General features: G+C 41.2%; 1 non-coding gene across 1 annotated transcript; it reads right to left on the bottom strand.

Annotated features, from left to right (window-relative positions):
* Positions 1-10728: 10728 nt before the first annotated feature.
* Positions 10729-10835, bottom strand: LOC145038168 (small nucleolar RNA R71). Its single transcript, XR_013679232.1, has one exon. It is a non-coding gene; the product is annotated as a small nucleolar RNA R71 (small nucleolar RNA).
* Positions 10836-16802: the final 5967 nt, after the last annotated feature.

The raw sequence follows: 16802 nt of genomic DNA, 5'->3' as shown, positions 1-16802 counted from the left end.
AGGGTCCACATGTATTCCCTCTTTGCTAACCACGTGCCCTAAGAATTCGACTCGTCGAATCCAAAATTCGCATTTTGAGAACTTTGCGTAGAGCTTCTCCGAACGTAATGTTTCGAGGACTTGTCGTAAATGTTGACCATGCTCCTCCTTACTACGATAGTAGATAAGGATGTCATCGATGAAGACGATGACGAACTGATCTAAGTACGGACGACACACCCTATTCATTAAGTCCATGAATACTGCGGGTGTGTTTGTTAATCCGAACGGCATCACTACGAATTCATTGTGTCCATAACGAGTTCGGAAGGTTGTCTTCAGAACATCCTCCCCTAGCACTCGTAATTGGTGATATTCGGATCTTAAGTCAATTTTTTTTAAAAAGTTCGCCCCTTGAAGTTGGTCAAATAAGTCGTCGATCCGAGGCAACGGATAACGATTTTTGACCGTCAGTTTGTTAAGCTCCCTGTAGTCGATGCACATACGAAATGATCCATCTTTCTTCTTGACGAACAAGGCTGGAGCTCCCCATGGTGAGAAGCTTGGTCTTATAAAGCCCTTGCTGAGCAGTTCGTTAAGTTGACCGGATAGTTCTTGCATCCCTGCAGGCGCTAGACGATAGGGTGATTTGGCTACTGGGGTATCCCCTGGAACTAAGTCGATTCGGAACTCGACTTGACGTTGCGGAGGTAATCCTGGGAGTTCTTCTGGAAAGATGTCGGGAAATTCGCGTACCACTAGGATGTTTTGAATGTCCTTCGTTTCTTAGCTCACATCGACCACATGAGCGAGGAATGCACGACATTCCTTTCGCAAGAATTTATGAGCTTGGATGCTTGAGATGATACGAAGGTTCGTGCCGGGTTTGTCTCCATAAATTACTAAGGTTACGCCAGACAGAAGATTTAGGCGAACAACCTTTTCATAACACATGATATCGGCACGATGACGACTCAACCAATCCATGCCGATAATGACATCGAAAATTTTAATTGAGACCGGCATGAGATCGATCGAAAATGAATGGCTATCTAAAGTTAGGGTACACCCTATGAATATGCTGCTAGTGCTTTCTATCTTTCCATTAGCCATCTCTATAGTGAATGGTTCAATAATTGCTCGTGATTTTTGCCTAAGGAATTGAGCAAATTTTTGGTTCACAAAACTCCTCTCCGCTCCACTATCAAATAGAATGCATGCATAACAGTTATCGAGGAGGAACGTACCAGTGACCACTGAGTGGTCAGCAACCGCTTCCTCATGACCTATGGCCAGAAATCTTGTCGATCCACCGACAAACCCTGCCTTTGGGCAGTTTCTTTTGAAGTGGCCTACCTCGCCACATCCGTAGCAAGTTTGGCCCACTCCAGCGTCGGGGACTTGGGTGATTGGCCTCGCCGGAGCTTTGCAGAAATGGGCAGTGTGCCCCTTCCTGTTGCAGTTTACACACTGCATTTCCCGACAGGCTCCCACATGGTGGTAGTTACATTTGTTGCAGAGCGGTAGGCTTCTAGAATACTGCTTTAACGGAGTAGCAGCAGTGGCAGGTGCTGTCGCCGCATGTACTACCACGACCTGCCTTTTCTTGGTAGCCTTATTCTTTTTCTTGTCATCCCATAATTTCCGCTTGGACTCAGCGGTTCTTGCTGGCTCTGAGATGGCCAGGGTAGTTGTTGTTGTTGCAGCTGGGGTACGAGCCCCATGGTCAACTAGCCGCTGTGCCAATCGCTTGGCACTATCAAATGTAGCTGGATGTGAAGCCAACACATTTCCTTGGTATGGGGGCACCAGTCCCCATATGTATCTCTTGATCTTCTTTCCCTTTGAAGAAATCATGTTGGGACAGAGGGCCACTAGTTCACAGAACCTGGCGGTGTAGGCGACTACGTTGGAGCCCTTCATGGTTAGGCTCCATAGTTCTTCCTCCAGCTTTTGGATCTCGCCTCTCGGACAGTACTCCTCTATTATGAGGTCTTTTAAAGATCCCCAACCCATATCATCTGCCACTATTAGAGATAGTGACTTAACATGGCTATTCCACCATGTTAGGGCTTTATTTTCGAAGGTGCAAGTAGCGCACTTCACCTTGCTATCCTCGGAAGAAGAGCAGATTTCGAAAACCGATTCGGTTTTCTCGAACCATTGCGAGAGGGCAATGACTCTGCCCGTCCCATTGAAGGACAATGGTTTGCAGTTTGTGAAGTCCTTATAGGAGCACTCTCTTGAGCACACAGGGGCTTCAACTTGAACAAAATGAACAGGGGTTCCTCCTCCAGTGGAACCTGATGAATGTTATTGAGCCATGGCTGTAGCCACAACTGCAGCTACAACAACATTCAAGGCTGTCGTGTCGAACTGAGGAGTAGGTGGTTGAGGGGGTGGTGTTTCGTTATTAGGGTTTCTCCTTGGATTTCTGCGAGGCGGCATCTTTGATCTATAAGTTTATGAAGATGAAAATATTGATAAGAATTTAATGGAAGAATTTAGGAATATGAATCGTGGACTAACTCTACATAGACCAACAATACGATTTAATGTAGGTCTAGAACTAATAGATGATGACATTTGGATAATAATTCCCATAAGATTAGGTATCTGTCAATATTACTGGAATTGTAGATGTAACAAGTTTGGGAAAAACAGCCAACATAAAGAGGCCTTACATCAACCATAATGGAAAATTTTGACAGACTACGACCTAATCAAGACCTAATGTCACACCCCAAAACCGGAACGGCGGAAACGTTCTGGGGTCGATGACGTCATGTCAAGTATCAAAACACATGCATTATAGTAATCGAAGTACAACAACCATTGCATTAATAGTAATAGTTTTACATGGTTTACATTACAATACATCAAAATAATACAAGTAGTTATATAAGTGCAGCTTAGCACTAAGCTATCTTCATCAACAGCTCCGGGAATGTACCTGTCTACTGCTGACTTGAGAATACAAGTTATTTGAAAAGCGAGTATCAACATTTTTACAAATGCTGGTGAGTTCATAAGTATTTAGTGTCATTTTAATCAAATAACTTAAATAAAAGTGGTAGTTTTATGGTATCCATTACATTAGTGTCTTTTCCAGAAAATCCTATATTTTCTTTAATAAAAGTAGTCTTCTACCAAGACTGGACGGAGTTATGTGGTAAAAAGTAGTTTTCCCTTAATCACTATCATTATCAAAATACAGAATTTGATTATTAAAGAAAGCAAGAGAAATCAGGGAAATAACATATGCCTCAGCAGTGAGGACTGATGACTAAGGCAAAAGGAATCATTGACTCCAGGAGAGTATCGAACGAATGACACGCCTGGCTCAGTCTATCAAAAGGAGATACAGACCCCAGATGGTACCAAATGAAAGGTACAACTAATAAAGTCTAAATCAGAGAATACAGATCGCAGACAGTATCAAATGAAAGATACAGCTTGCAAGGTCTAAAAACAGTGTGACTCTGAGAATGGGTTTCCAGCATATAGTGTAAGTTGCTGGTGAAATACCGTTACCTTAAGGCCATGAATTATAAGGCAACCTGGGATACTCGTAACCATACTAACCGACACTAGAGTACCTGACGCCCTACAAGCGTCTATAAAATATGACATTTGTCACCCCTTGGCTTGGTGGGCAGTGGACTGTAGCTAGCAGTCAGGGTGCGGGGGTGTCAATCCCGTATAGATCTATACACACAATGTCCGCTCTCCCTACAGGAGACTCTGGTTACCAACTAGACGACGGAGAAATACGCATCCCGAATATGCATCCCAAAGAGTGGGTAGTGGGTTTCATATATAAGTGTTGAACTAGAGGTAGAGACTCATAACTGAACTGACTAGAGTAAACCTATATGTCTATGCTCGTATACATAACATACAACTAATGAATAAAATGACCTTCGGATGGCCATCCGATCCCACCAGACCACATCTCAACGAAGAAAAGGAAATAGGGCGGACACGCCTTCCTAAGTCCTTCAATCATTATTTATATGCACCTATACAAGTACAGGCATACATCTAACTACGACTGAGTGTGTAACAAGTGGAAACGCATCATGATGTATAAATGAGTCGTGGTGTGGTAACATACAGTGTGGAATAACTAAATCATAAAGTGTGAACGAATAGTGTGGAATAACTGAATCATAAAGTGTGAACGAATAGTGTGGAATAACTGAATCATAAAGTGTGAACGAATAGTGTGGAATAACCAAATCGTAAAGTGTAAACAAACAGTGTGGGATAATCGAATTGTGAAGTATAAGCGTACAGTGTGGAATGACCGAATCGTGAAGTATAAGCGTCAACTAATATAAGTGTATCACGAAGTGGAAACGTTAACACGCAGGAGTGTAAACCAAGTAGAAGCGAGGCAGTGGTGTCTAACAAGTAAGAGCATGCGACATGAAAGAGAACTTTGATGAAAATCCTTGGAAAATCCTTTATACTTAAGACAATGACCACTTGGTATTCTTTGGTAAAATAAGTTTGAAAAACATTTAGAAATTCTTCGGAAACCTTTCATAAACCAGTTTAAAATGAACTTTGATAAAACCGTATAAGTAAGAGTTTTAAACAAGTGAAAACATTTCAGAAAACCTTTTATAGTATCCTACTCGGTAAAACAGTTTACAGTGTGGTAAATTCTTGTGCATGCGGGTTATCAATCACATGTGATTGATATGATAACTGACACGTTTAACTTGTACCCCCCCTATAAAACATGTAAAAACATTTAAAAGGTTCATTCAGGGGTATGAACTCACCTGTTGTAAGTGGATCCGACGGAGGTGTCGGTATAGGATGCTAAGCGTCAAGTGAGGACTTGACCACACACGCGAATCCTTTTTAACATGTAATGATACGTTTAAGTATCTAATTAGTCATTTAATAACTAATTAAGCAAGTAAGCATGTCTTACGACATAAAAACACTTTGCTACAAGTGCTAGAAGTGTCCCGGGTTGCATAGGAGATGTGTATGGACTCACATTGGAGTTTACTCCTCAAGTGAAGGCCCTTATAGGTATTTATAGTTTCAAGACCCTTTCCCCCATGATTATACGGCCGTAAACACATGATTTTATGGTAGTAAACTCATGTTGGTCCATTTCCTTTGTTTTTTGATGGTTCTAACTCGTCTAAACAAGGTTCTAGTGGCTTTTAGAGGCATATGAAGGTGTTTAGGGAACTTAAACACCTTGGGAAGGTGTCTATGGTCTAAGGAGATACACTTGGGGAGTTTACTACCTTAAACACATGATTTTATGGCGGTAAACTCATGTTGGTCCCCAAATCATGCGTTTTTGTGGTTGTAGGTTAAGCATACGAAGTTCTAGGTCCAAATCCAAGCCATACAAAGTGTTAAGGGCATTTTAACACCCTTAGGGGGTGTTTATGGTCTATGAATGGGTGTTTATGGTCCAAGATCCTTCTTGGGCCGTAAACTCATGTGTGACATGCTTTTTGTATGCTTTGGTGAATAAAATGAAGGAAAGTAAGGTTCTATGCACCCTAGGAAGTTCATGGAAGCCCTTGGAGGTGTTTGAGGGGTAGTTTGACACCATAAAAGGTGTCTATGGTCCATGAACATGGGTTTACAGTGCAAGAACATTCTTAGACTGTAAAATCATGTTTACTCCCCATTTGGTCCGATTTTGGTGTTCTAAGTCATTTCGGGTAAGCATCTAAGCCATTGCTAAGCATGAGAAGTGGTTTTGAAGGGTTTTTGAGCATAAAAACCCTTTTATGAGTGTTTACGGTCCATGAAGGTGTTCATGGGCCGTAAACTCATGTTCTTGAGGTTTCTAGATGTTTAAGTCTCGAATTCGCAAGCTAGGTAAGTTAGATAACAACCTAGGAAGGTGAACTTACCGATTTGGAGCTTGGATGGGTGATTTTTGACCAAAACCCGTTTGTAGAGAGAGAAAGTAGAGAGAGAGAGAGAGTGTGTCTAAGGTGGCAAAAAGGTGGGAGTGAATCCCACTCCTCCCTTATATAGGGTGGGGCTTATGGCCTGGCCGGGGTTCTCCTGACACCAACCGCGATCGGGTTTTTCACCACTTCCTTAATCACGACAAATTTTAAAATTATACCGCCTTAATTTTTGATCGCTTGACGAATATTATTTAAAATATTCCAACGGGTTTAATTTAGGTCAAAAATATTTTCGGGATAAATTTGGCTAATTTTTCATGGGTTCAATGTCCAGTTATGAAATCCTTGAAAAAAGAGGATAAATCGAAATATAGCTGCTACACCAAAACTAGGCGCAAAGAACCAACCAGACTGACCTAGTGGATAAATCAGGAATACAGAAACAAAAACGGCAATTGGACCAGAGCTCACTCTTTTCCCACCGATGACAGACTTGTTCAAGCACTATAGACATCCGATGCCAGACTTGTCTTCGACACGGGCAGGGTTGCTTTATAGACAGACGAGTATGCTCTTTCTCTTTTTGCTATTGATGGGGCATCTTCAACTGGCGTACGTGAAGTAAGTCCCCCTTATTCCCGACATGCTATGGTGCCCGGGGGCTGTCTCGCGAAGATCTTCGATCCGAACCTTCGCATCTACTCTCTCTTAGAGTATGAACCACGCCTTCCCCTCGCTACTGCTAAATCTCGCTATCGCAAGAACTAACGGAAATCTTTGGGTTGTCACATCATCCCCCCGTTAGAGGGAATTTCGTCCTGAAATTCATGTCTAGGCAAGGAAGGAGGTATGAATGGCCGAGTAGAGGCAGGAGGGTACTTCCTATTCTGTTTTTCCTTTCCTTCCCAAGTGAACTCTGGTCTGTGTTTACCATTTCAACAAACCTTCTCTTACGGGATGTGGATTCCGTCTTGTGTAGCTAGTGGGTTCCGACTAGTGTATCTATGAGGTTAGGGTTCTCAATTGTTTCTATCAAGATGAGTGGGATACGAAAAGTGATGTCGGGCAACACTGATCAAGTCTAAGGAGTGGATCGATCTAGGATGAAGCTTGTGGAATATCCAGAAGTAGTAGTGGTTTTACGAGGGTTGGACCAATTCGTGGAACACCTAATAGTCCAATGAATCTCTAAGACTTTGGTTTATTCTAGTGTGGAAAGCGCATGCTCCTGCATAACCCCTCGACTAACACCAAGGCTGGTGTTAAGTCTATAATCTCTTCAGGATCTGGGTCATGAGGCTTAAGGCAACAACTTTCGCACTTCGATCAAGTATTCTTGGCTACGGAGGTTATCCTATGGTTCTCGGTATTCTAGTGTTCGCTTCGGAGAATGTAGTCTATCGTCTACAGGGCGACAACGATTTTATCCATGCGAGAGGGTGGAGAGTCCTAGGCACTACTCGTCTGTAACGGGGTCGACGAAGTGCCTGAGTAGTGCTAGCATCTACTGCAACTACTCTTCCGAAGGTTCTGGGTTTTCTCGGTCTAGGTCAAATCTAGTGAGTATAGGTTCCCATCACTCGGAACCTTAATCTCTATACTAACTGAGGGTGTTAGCTACTATGTGGGCTTAATCGATATGACAACAAATTTCAGATTTGTGGTCATTATAATATCTCAACCCACAGTGGTTCTCTTGACTCCAGCTCCTATTTTATGGAATAGGATGAAGGGCTTTGCTATGAGGTTCGTGGTAGAGCTCATACTTGGCTTAACCACTAATACTTGGTGTATGCAGGCCATATATAATTGAGGTCGGCAGGACGTTCGATTGTGTGACTCCACCCTAGATCCACAACCCAACGAGGAACAGGGAGTGGGGAGGAAGTACACATCTTAAATCTTTTTGATCTCAACTATATACCACCTTTATGCATATACCTGGTTATAGTGGTCATTCCCATGAGTCCTATCCTTTGGGTTCACGAGCCTGATTTGCGAGATACGAAGGGTCTTTCTGGGGAATCTACGGAGTATGCTTCGGATGGTTATCGTCTTCTGGAGTATCTTGCAGTGTCTTTCGCTTCGGTTTCCATCAGTCTAATAGGGGTTTGTCAACAGCGCGCGGTACCCTTCTCTTGGGTACTTCGGAAGGCTTGAGATAAGAGGGACGACTGACGGATCGTATTAGGTTTGATTATTTGTATTATGTTTAGGCTCAAAAGAACCTTTATCTGTCGAAATGCTTACGGAGAAAGTTCTTTTTATACAACACTAAGGATTTACACATGGTTCCACAAGGTCTAACCATGATCGATAGAGCCGTCGAAGTTTGCACACTTCGACATTATATAACATGAAGATCGATAGAGTCATGCGCCGAACAGGCACACAAGTTCTAGGCGTTTCGGGTTTCGTCCTATGTATCACTGCCACGGATACTTGGACCGATAGAGTCGACACAGAACTATAGAGAGTCCTAAGTGTTCCCGAGTGGAATACTTTCTCATGAATGGATTTTTACAAGGCATTTCTAAAATCGCATAACATATACTAGTCATGTATAATTAAGGTGGGGAGGACTGTTGACTGAGCGACTGATATTGCCATATTTATACTTATTTTTAGGCAATATTTAAGTACATTTTTATTAAGAAGTCGGTAATTTGTTTAGAATAATGGTACTTATGAGCTTAAATGTTGTTTACAGCCAAAAAAAGAAGACATTTTGAAGAAAAGGGGACTGAAAACGTTAAAGAAAGAAACTTTGGGAATTAGAAGAGTAAAAGTGAAGTAAATATGAATTAAAGGTTATTCACGACGTGAGAATTAAAGGATTCACGACGTGAGTCGTTGGTTCTAGAAGATATGTACGCGGGTGAAGAAATCCTTGACGGGCACGGTTATCTACGACTCACGACGTGAATTTATGATTATTCACGACGTGAATTTATGGATATCAGCAATTATATAGATCCTTGACCTTTACGAATAGAGGGACTTTTGGCAGAAGAAAAAGAGTTCCAGGAGACGTTTCAGAGAGAAAGAAAGGTCCTGGAAGAGGGATTTCAACACCAAAAGAAGTAAAGTTTTATATTTTAGTTAATTATGAACATGTCTTTCATTAGTTTTAGCTGTGTTAGTTTAATTACTATGATGAGCAGCTGAATCTAGCTACTCTTGCTTAGCTAGATGAAGCTTTGAACTTATGAATAGTTATATGTTTATGGATTAATTTGAGTTGGTAAAAAAATTGCTTGTGTTTGATTTGTATGACCTAGCATGTTATTATTTGTTTATCTAATTGCTTGATTGCATGTTCTGTGTAGCTTAGTGACCATGAAACTGCATGAACCTGTTTACCTAATAATTTAGTGAACATTGAATTGCTAGAGCTAGGATTGACCAATCTTAGTTAGTAATTAGACTGAATAAATCTTAGCTGTGCTAGAGAACGTGAATTGTGACCATAATTGCGTTTATACAACAAATCTTACATAACATATTTACATTCATAATTAGTTATGTGTTTAATTATGTGTGAACATACATGTTTTGACATGAATTAGTTACTTATTGGTAAGATAGAACTAAATTACTAAAATAACTAAAAACCAACTTAATAACCTGTGATCATTAGCTAGCCATAAGGGAGAAGTGGATTCAACTAAGCAAGAGTGTGTTTTTATTGAATTTGATTTAAGTTCATGTGATCTTGCAAAATCAGATAAAACCCCTTATTAAATTTGTTAATAAATTAGGTTAATTTAATAGTAAGTAGATTAATTAGTAACACCGTTCCCTGTGATCGACACCCGACTTACCTAAGCTATATTGTAATCTGACTAGGTACACTGCTTATAAGTGCATAGATAGTCTAAGTTTGTTAGGTTATAAATATTAAAATTAGTGGGTACTTTTGTGCTCATCAAGTTTTTGGCGCCGTTGCCGGGGAACGGCGCAAATTATTAGTTTATTTAGTTGCATTAGATTAATCATTTTTTTTTTAAAATTTGCAGAAAGTTTAATTGGTTATTTATTTAGCTAGCTTATCTTAGTTTAATTTTTTTCTGTTTGTCACAACGTTCACGACGTGAGATTTAGTACACTCACAACGTGAAATATGAGAGTTCATTTTTAGTTTTTCTTATTTTAGTCCAGTTTTACGTTTTAGTTTAGCAAGTTGCAGGAGTTAATGACTAGAGGCTCAAACACACCATTGGTGCCACCACTAAAAGATCCCGAGTCTGCAATTCACAAGAAAAAGACGCACTTGCAAGAATTGAAGTCAGCCTTCTCTAGGAAGTCGGGAAAGAAGACAGGAGTGTCAAGTTCATCAGCAAAGCACGAGAGTAATCTTGAGCATTTGGATCATACACCCGTGCAAACCGAGTCCGAAAGCGATACCGAGCCAGAATTTGAAGAACACACGAGTGAACCCGAGAACGAGCCAAGGAACGAGATGGCAACAATTGAAGAAATGTCCATGGGAGCTTACAAGGAGCGGATCCGAGAAGATGTGGGTCCCGGATTAGTCCAACCCGCAATACCTGCCAATGCCACATTCGAGCTGAAGGGACACATATTGACTGCCCTGAAGGACATTCCATTTTTTGGGAAAGATCATGAAGATGCTTTTAAGCATCTAGATGAAGTCAATGACATTGCAGACTACTTCAATGTCCCACATGTCAGCAGAAACACAGTTTTGCTTAGGATGCTTCCCATCACTTTCAAAGGAGCTGCTAAGGAGTGGTTAAAAGCAGTCCCACCGGGTACAATCACCACTTGGGCTCAAATGCGTGAGAAATTCCTGGATCAGTTTTGCCCGCCATCCAAGATAGCCAAACTCAAGAAGGCAATAGCCAACTTTGAGCAACAGTCGGGGGAGTCACAATACGAAGCATGGGAGCGGTACAAGGGCTTACTTAGAAATTTCCCACAACATGACCTAAATGTGCAGCAAGAGATGTCAATCTTTTATGATGGGGTCAACGTGATGACGAGACAACTCCTTGATTCTGAAGGACCTTTGACAAAGAAAAATCCAAGGGAGGTCAAGGAGCTAATTGAAGAATTCGCGAAACACTCCTGCGAATACCACAAACCGAGGCAAGAAGGAATCAAAGGCAGAGGAGGGTCCCAAACTGAAGAAATAGCAGCGGTCATGGCCATGTTAAATAATATGGACCGCAGGATAACACAGATGGACCAATCGATACATGCCATAAGAGTGGGTTGCGAGAGATGCCGTGGTCCACACTTGACAAGGGACTGCAATGTAGATGATTATGGGAACAGGAAGGCTCAAGTATGCTACTCTAGTGGGGATAAATTTGATGAGGACTGGAGGAAACCGAAGAAGGAGTGGCTGCCATATGAGGAGTATAAGAAGCAAAAAGAAGAGAAGTATTGGCAGACAGGTCGAGGCCTCTATCAAAAGGAGCAGCCACCAGCCGAGAAGAAACCCGACCTAGAGAGCATTTTAATGAAGTTTATGGAAGCATCCGAAAAGCGACACGATGCCACTGATTCTTCTATTCTAGAACAACAAACTTTGATAAAGAATCAGCAAGCCTCCATCCATAACCTTGAAGTACAATTTGGTCAACTAGCAACTCTAGTTCATGAAAAATTGTCCCCAGAGAGCCCGAAGTAAAGAACCAATCTCATGTAATGGCCATAGACACCGAAGAAGAATCCATCTCGGAGTTCCTGGAAGCATTGGACGAAGAACCAAGGAAGCTGGATCAAAAGATGAAGAAGATCAAGCTCGAAAATCATGAAGCTGCTGAGTTCCAGAATTCACGACGTGAACCTTATATGTTCACGACGTGGGCCCGTCATGAACAGAAAAATTCTGCAGTCAGTTCGGTTTATGAGCCGAATTTGCCTTTTCCTTCCCAACCCACCCTTAGTCCACTGGAGAGAGAGCATAGAGAGTTTGTCAAGCATGTGAAGGGGATCCCAATTAATACCCCCTTTGTCGAGTCTTTATCTAAAGCTCCCGAGAACCAGAAATTACTGCAAGACTTGATAGACACTCGAAGGCAATTAAAGAAGCAGTCTACAGTGATTCTAGGTGAACAAACTTCAAAAGCTATGTTGGGAGAAACACCAGAAAAGATGGGGGATCCTGGACGCCTCACTCTTCCATGTGAGTTCGGGAATAAAATGAAGGTTAATGCTTTAGCCGATTCTGGGGCTAGCATTAATCTGATGCCTTTTTCATTTTATAAAAAATTGGAGATTCAGAAAATGAAGACTACAAAAATGAAGATTCACATGGCGAATTGTGCGGTGACACAACCCCGAGGCATAGTGGAGGATATTTTGGTAAAAATTGGAAAATTTATTTTTCCGATAGACTTTGTAGTCTTGGACATGAAAGAAGATCCAGATGTTACGATAATCCTTGGTCGGCCATTGCTCAACACTGCTGGTGCCCTTGTTGATATCCGCGAGTCTAAGCTAACTTTGAGGGTTGGATATGAACAAGAAGTCTTTGGGATAAAGGATGACTTTCAAGAAAATAAAGAAGAGGTGTTCACAATTAATGAAGAGAATGAACTAGAAGAACTGGAAAAGCTTACGGAAGAAGAGATAAAGGTAGTTCATCAAGTCAAGAGGACAAAACCAAAGGCATCTGTTCCATATTTGATTGAAGTCATAGTTTACAAGAGCCCGCCTTCTTGGGTAAGCAAAGAGGATGAGGAAATAACAAGTGATGAAGAGGAGGTCACTTCAAGAGTAACAAGGCCGGTGGTGAAAGAGGAAGAGAATGACATAAAGTACAAGGAGGAAACCAAGGGCACAAAACGCAAGCTTGAAGAAAAGGGAAAAGCTAAAAAGGAGAATTCAAAGAAGGCATATAAAAGGCGAGTTCAAGCTTACAATAGGCGGTTCAAGGAACAAAAGATCTTTGTGGAGGACTCTTCCGAAGACTCAACGTAGGAGGCACGGAGTCCAGCTCAAGACTCCAAGAAAAAGAAGCGCTTCTCGGGAGGCAACCCGAGTTTGGTTTGAAATTTTTTTTCTCTTTCTTTTTGCATTTTAGTTTTGAAAACTTAGATCGAGTCATCCAACTCTATTAGAACAAAATGTGGGGACCTTAAAACGGAAGTAGTAGTAATTAAGAACTTAGTTCAAACTCAAAAATTGATTATCCAGACTTTATTCACGATGTGAATAGTTAGCCGTTCACGACGTGAATTGTGAATGAACCGGACACATAATCCATGATATGGCTTAACCCATTAGACTAGCAAGCCCAAGATCAGTCCGTGAGTACATGGCCCAAACGTAAGCCCATGAACTATTCACGACGTGAATGTTTAAAAGTACGGGACCACATGTTAAGTCCCTGGAAACTAGTAAACCTTTTCATTTGTTTATTGTTCACCAAGTGGAAACAGAAATTGGCCCCCCTTGGTCCCCATTGCTGCGAATTTAGCCGACAATTCTACTAATTACCATTGTGCTTATGTAATACTTCCAACAAAGGTACCAATTATTGATTATTAAGTTTAATTTTTGGTTCTAGTAGAGGAACTTAGGGTTAGGGTTTGTTAAATGACGAAATTAATTCTTTACAGTTTGTAAATAACCTTGGAATGTTCATGCTAAGTGTTTGGAAGTGGTATAGGAGTAAAACCCAAGGATATTTTGACTGGATTTTCCCCGATTGTAAAGATTCTGCCTTCTGCGGTTGCGAACTCACGACGTGAATCGTACATGATTCACGACGTGAATTCTGGGGCTAATCAGAATTCATTTTTCTTCTATGTTTGATTTGTGGATATTTGTTTTGGCTGTTTCTTTTTCGTGTTTTTGCAGGAATGGCTCCAAGAAGAAAGGTTCTAGCTGGGGTTGCGGGTTTACACCCGTTTTACAATTTTCCCGCGATGACGGCCCGTGATGTTTTGACCCGTTGGAACAACATATTGGGGTGGCTTTACAACAGGGAAATTGTAGTTGCTCCAATAGTCAATTGGACAAGATTGAGGGAAGTAGGGCTCGTAGACCAGGTGGGCCCATTCTTGACAAAGACATTTATTGGAGATGGGTATTCGTTCACCTGTTCTGGTTGGCAAAATCTGTTCCGGGTGCAAGAGCGGGTCTACAAGGAATTTTGTGTTGAGTTTTTCACAACGGTGACGTTTCAGGAAACGGTCCAAGATTCACATTGGCCACAGGCGTTGGTATTTCGATTGGGGGATGAGTACCGGGAGTGCAGCCTAGTTGAGTTATCTTGGAGAGTGGGACTGTATGATCGACAGGAGGCTGTGACTCCCGAGTTTGGCATGTTTTTGGGAGGGGCTGCTAGAGGATATACGCAGGGTGTCATGGGATATTCTTTTTGGCATAACATTGCCTTCGGGATGTTTAATTCCGGAGTATCTCCTGAGAGCAGTATTCGGTCCCCGATCCATCGTTTACTCCACCGGTTCATTACCTTTTCCATCAACCATAAGAGGCATGGAGACAAAGTGACTAAGCAGAACTTATTTTTCTTATGGTGCATCTTACAGCCTGGTGTCTGTTGTAACATCCCGTATTTTCTATCCCGTTTTCTGGCTGGGTCTGCCGCGAGTTCGCGCCCTGGGAGCCCTATTTTTTGGGGGCATTTTGTTACTTGTTTGGCCCGTTCTTATCATCTGATTGTTCCCGATATTATTAGATCCATGATGTGTGTGGACGAGCATGACTTTGGTATGGGATATTTGGAGACTATGCGGGTGGTCAGAAATTTTGGATCGCACTGGGGAATAGTTCCATCAGATGTTGAGGGTGAAGATGAGGATGATCAGCCAACCGATCAACCTGCACCAGAGCCGAGACCGAGGCGCAAGAAGGTGAGAGGAAGGGGAGACCGCGGGCAGCCGATACACCCACCTGCTTCCATGGTTGGTGCACCTTTTGGGGGTGATATGGCTGGTTACTTTGACCACTTATCGTTGAGTGTGAATTGGAAAGGTGGCACGATGGAAAATGTGGTTCGGCATCTTGGGGTGGACAGCCGCCTCATTTAGGATATCATTACCCGATTTGCCCACGATGGTCGGAGTATGGTGGTCGTGGAGGTGATCGAGCTGCTACTAGTGGAGCGCATGAAAATGAGGAGGATGATTGATCGTTATTTATTTTGTTTGATTTGTGTTTAGTTTGTTTTTTTTAGTTTGTTTTTATGGGATTGTGAGAACTACTTTGAATATTATGTTACTTTTATTCTTTGTTGCTGATTGTTTCTCAGAAATTGCTACGGAGTGCTTAGGAGGGATAGCGAGTTATGAATGCGTACGTTTTTAGTTGGGAGTGTTTAATTCCGAGAGTCGGGGCCTATATTTTCAAAATAAGTTTGGGGTGAGTTAATGGAGTGGAGTGTCAGCGAATGAGTCATAAACTGATGACTTTGGAAGAGTCTTAATACATTAAGACATTAGAAGAAGGATTGAGCAATGTTTTCTACTTGTCCAGTTCTAACGACGTGAACATTTCTAATTCACGTCGTGAGTCAGTTATCAGGAGGTTCTCAGGATACGTTCAGTTCGATTTCACGTCGTGAATTATTCCACACTCACGTCGTGAATATTAGATTTTTATGAGATTCAAGGCCCTTGACATTTTAATCTTCTCTGGGTTGATGCTGTTCTTCTTGTCAATATATTCAAGATTATATTTGGCTCATTTTTTTTACCACCATGCAATGTGGCGTATGCTTTCCCACATTGGTCATTCTACTTTTGGAGACTTACACCATATTTGAAGATGATTGAAGGCTCGATTTCATGTATTGCCGGTACACTCCTTATTTCGTGAGTTCAAGAATCAAGTTTCTATTTTTGGAGTCCATATTCAAGATGCACGTTTCCCGCACTTTTGGAGATCGTCATGCCACTATCCCAGGGGAGTTTGTTCCTTTTTCTCCCTATTCTTTAAGTTTTTTTTTTTTTTTTTTTTTTTTTTTTTTTTTTTTAACTTTGATGCATACAATGAGGGCATTGTATGAAATAAGTGTGGGGTAGGGGTAGAAGAAGTAAATTGCTAGAAAATCATATAATAGTAAAGACTGAAAATTTTGAAAATTTCAAATTTTTAATAATTGAATCTAGTAATAATAGTTTGAGCTATAATTGCTAGTATTATGCAGGATGATCCGATGAAAGTTCAAATGTTTAGTTGAGCCAATATACGTTATAGTGTATTTGTGGCCTCCCTTATTTTAGTGAAATCATGGAACAAAAACATAACCCCGCTCGGTTTGAAGGATGCAATATGTTTAGCAGCCTAAACCTGAAATGTATCCAGGAAAATTATTATCATTAACCAATAAAGGTTGAGGTTGAGCGCCTCTGCTTAAGCATGCAGGTTTTGAGTGAAAAAAGAGAGGTACATGTAAAAAAAAAGAGAGAATTACGAAAAAGTTTGAAGAATTTTGGAGCAAATAAAGTGAAGATCAAAAGATCAAAATTCCAAGAAATCCAAAAAGTTGAAGATACCAAGAAATCAAATTAAATAAGGTGATGAATTCAAAGAAATCAAAGATCAAATGTCAAAGAATTGAAGAATTCCAAAAGAGCTCCATAGTGGTATCGAAAAGTTGTAATTCTAGATTATGTATGCTTAGGTTGCTCAACTAAAAATACCTTGAGGTTAGGAGGTTTTCTGCGGATGGATTCGGAGGGTTGCATAAAATGAGCAATGTTCGGAAAAAGTGGGCAAGTGTTTATGAAGATTGTGAGCATTTAAAGTATGGGGGGTACTTTAGGAAAATTTTAGACACAAATGCATGCGTTGAGGTCTTGGCATAATGGCTGAATTAGAGTCGGATTGTTCAATGTAATGTTAGTTTAAATTTGCTTGAGGGCAAGCAAAGCCTAAGTGTGGGGTATTTTGATATTGCCATATTTATACTTATTT

The sequence above is a fragment of the Lactuca saligna genome, chromosome 3 (genome assembly GCF_052625555.1).
Source record: "Lactuca saligna cultivar CGN05327 chromosome 3, ASM5262555v1, whole genome shotgun sequence".
In the NCBI taxonomy this organism is placed as follows: domain Eukaryota; kingdom Viridiplantae; phylum Streptophyta; class Magnoliopsida; order Asterales; family Asteraceae; genus Lactuca; species Lactuca saligna.
The sequence above is the reverse complement of the archived record's forward strand: the minus strand, read 5'-3'. Positions and strand labels throughout refer to the sequence as shown.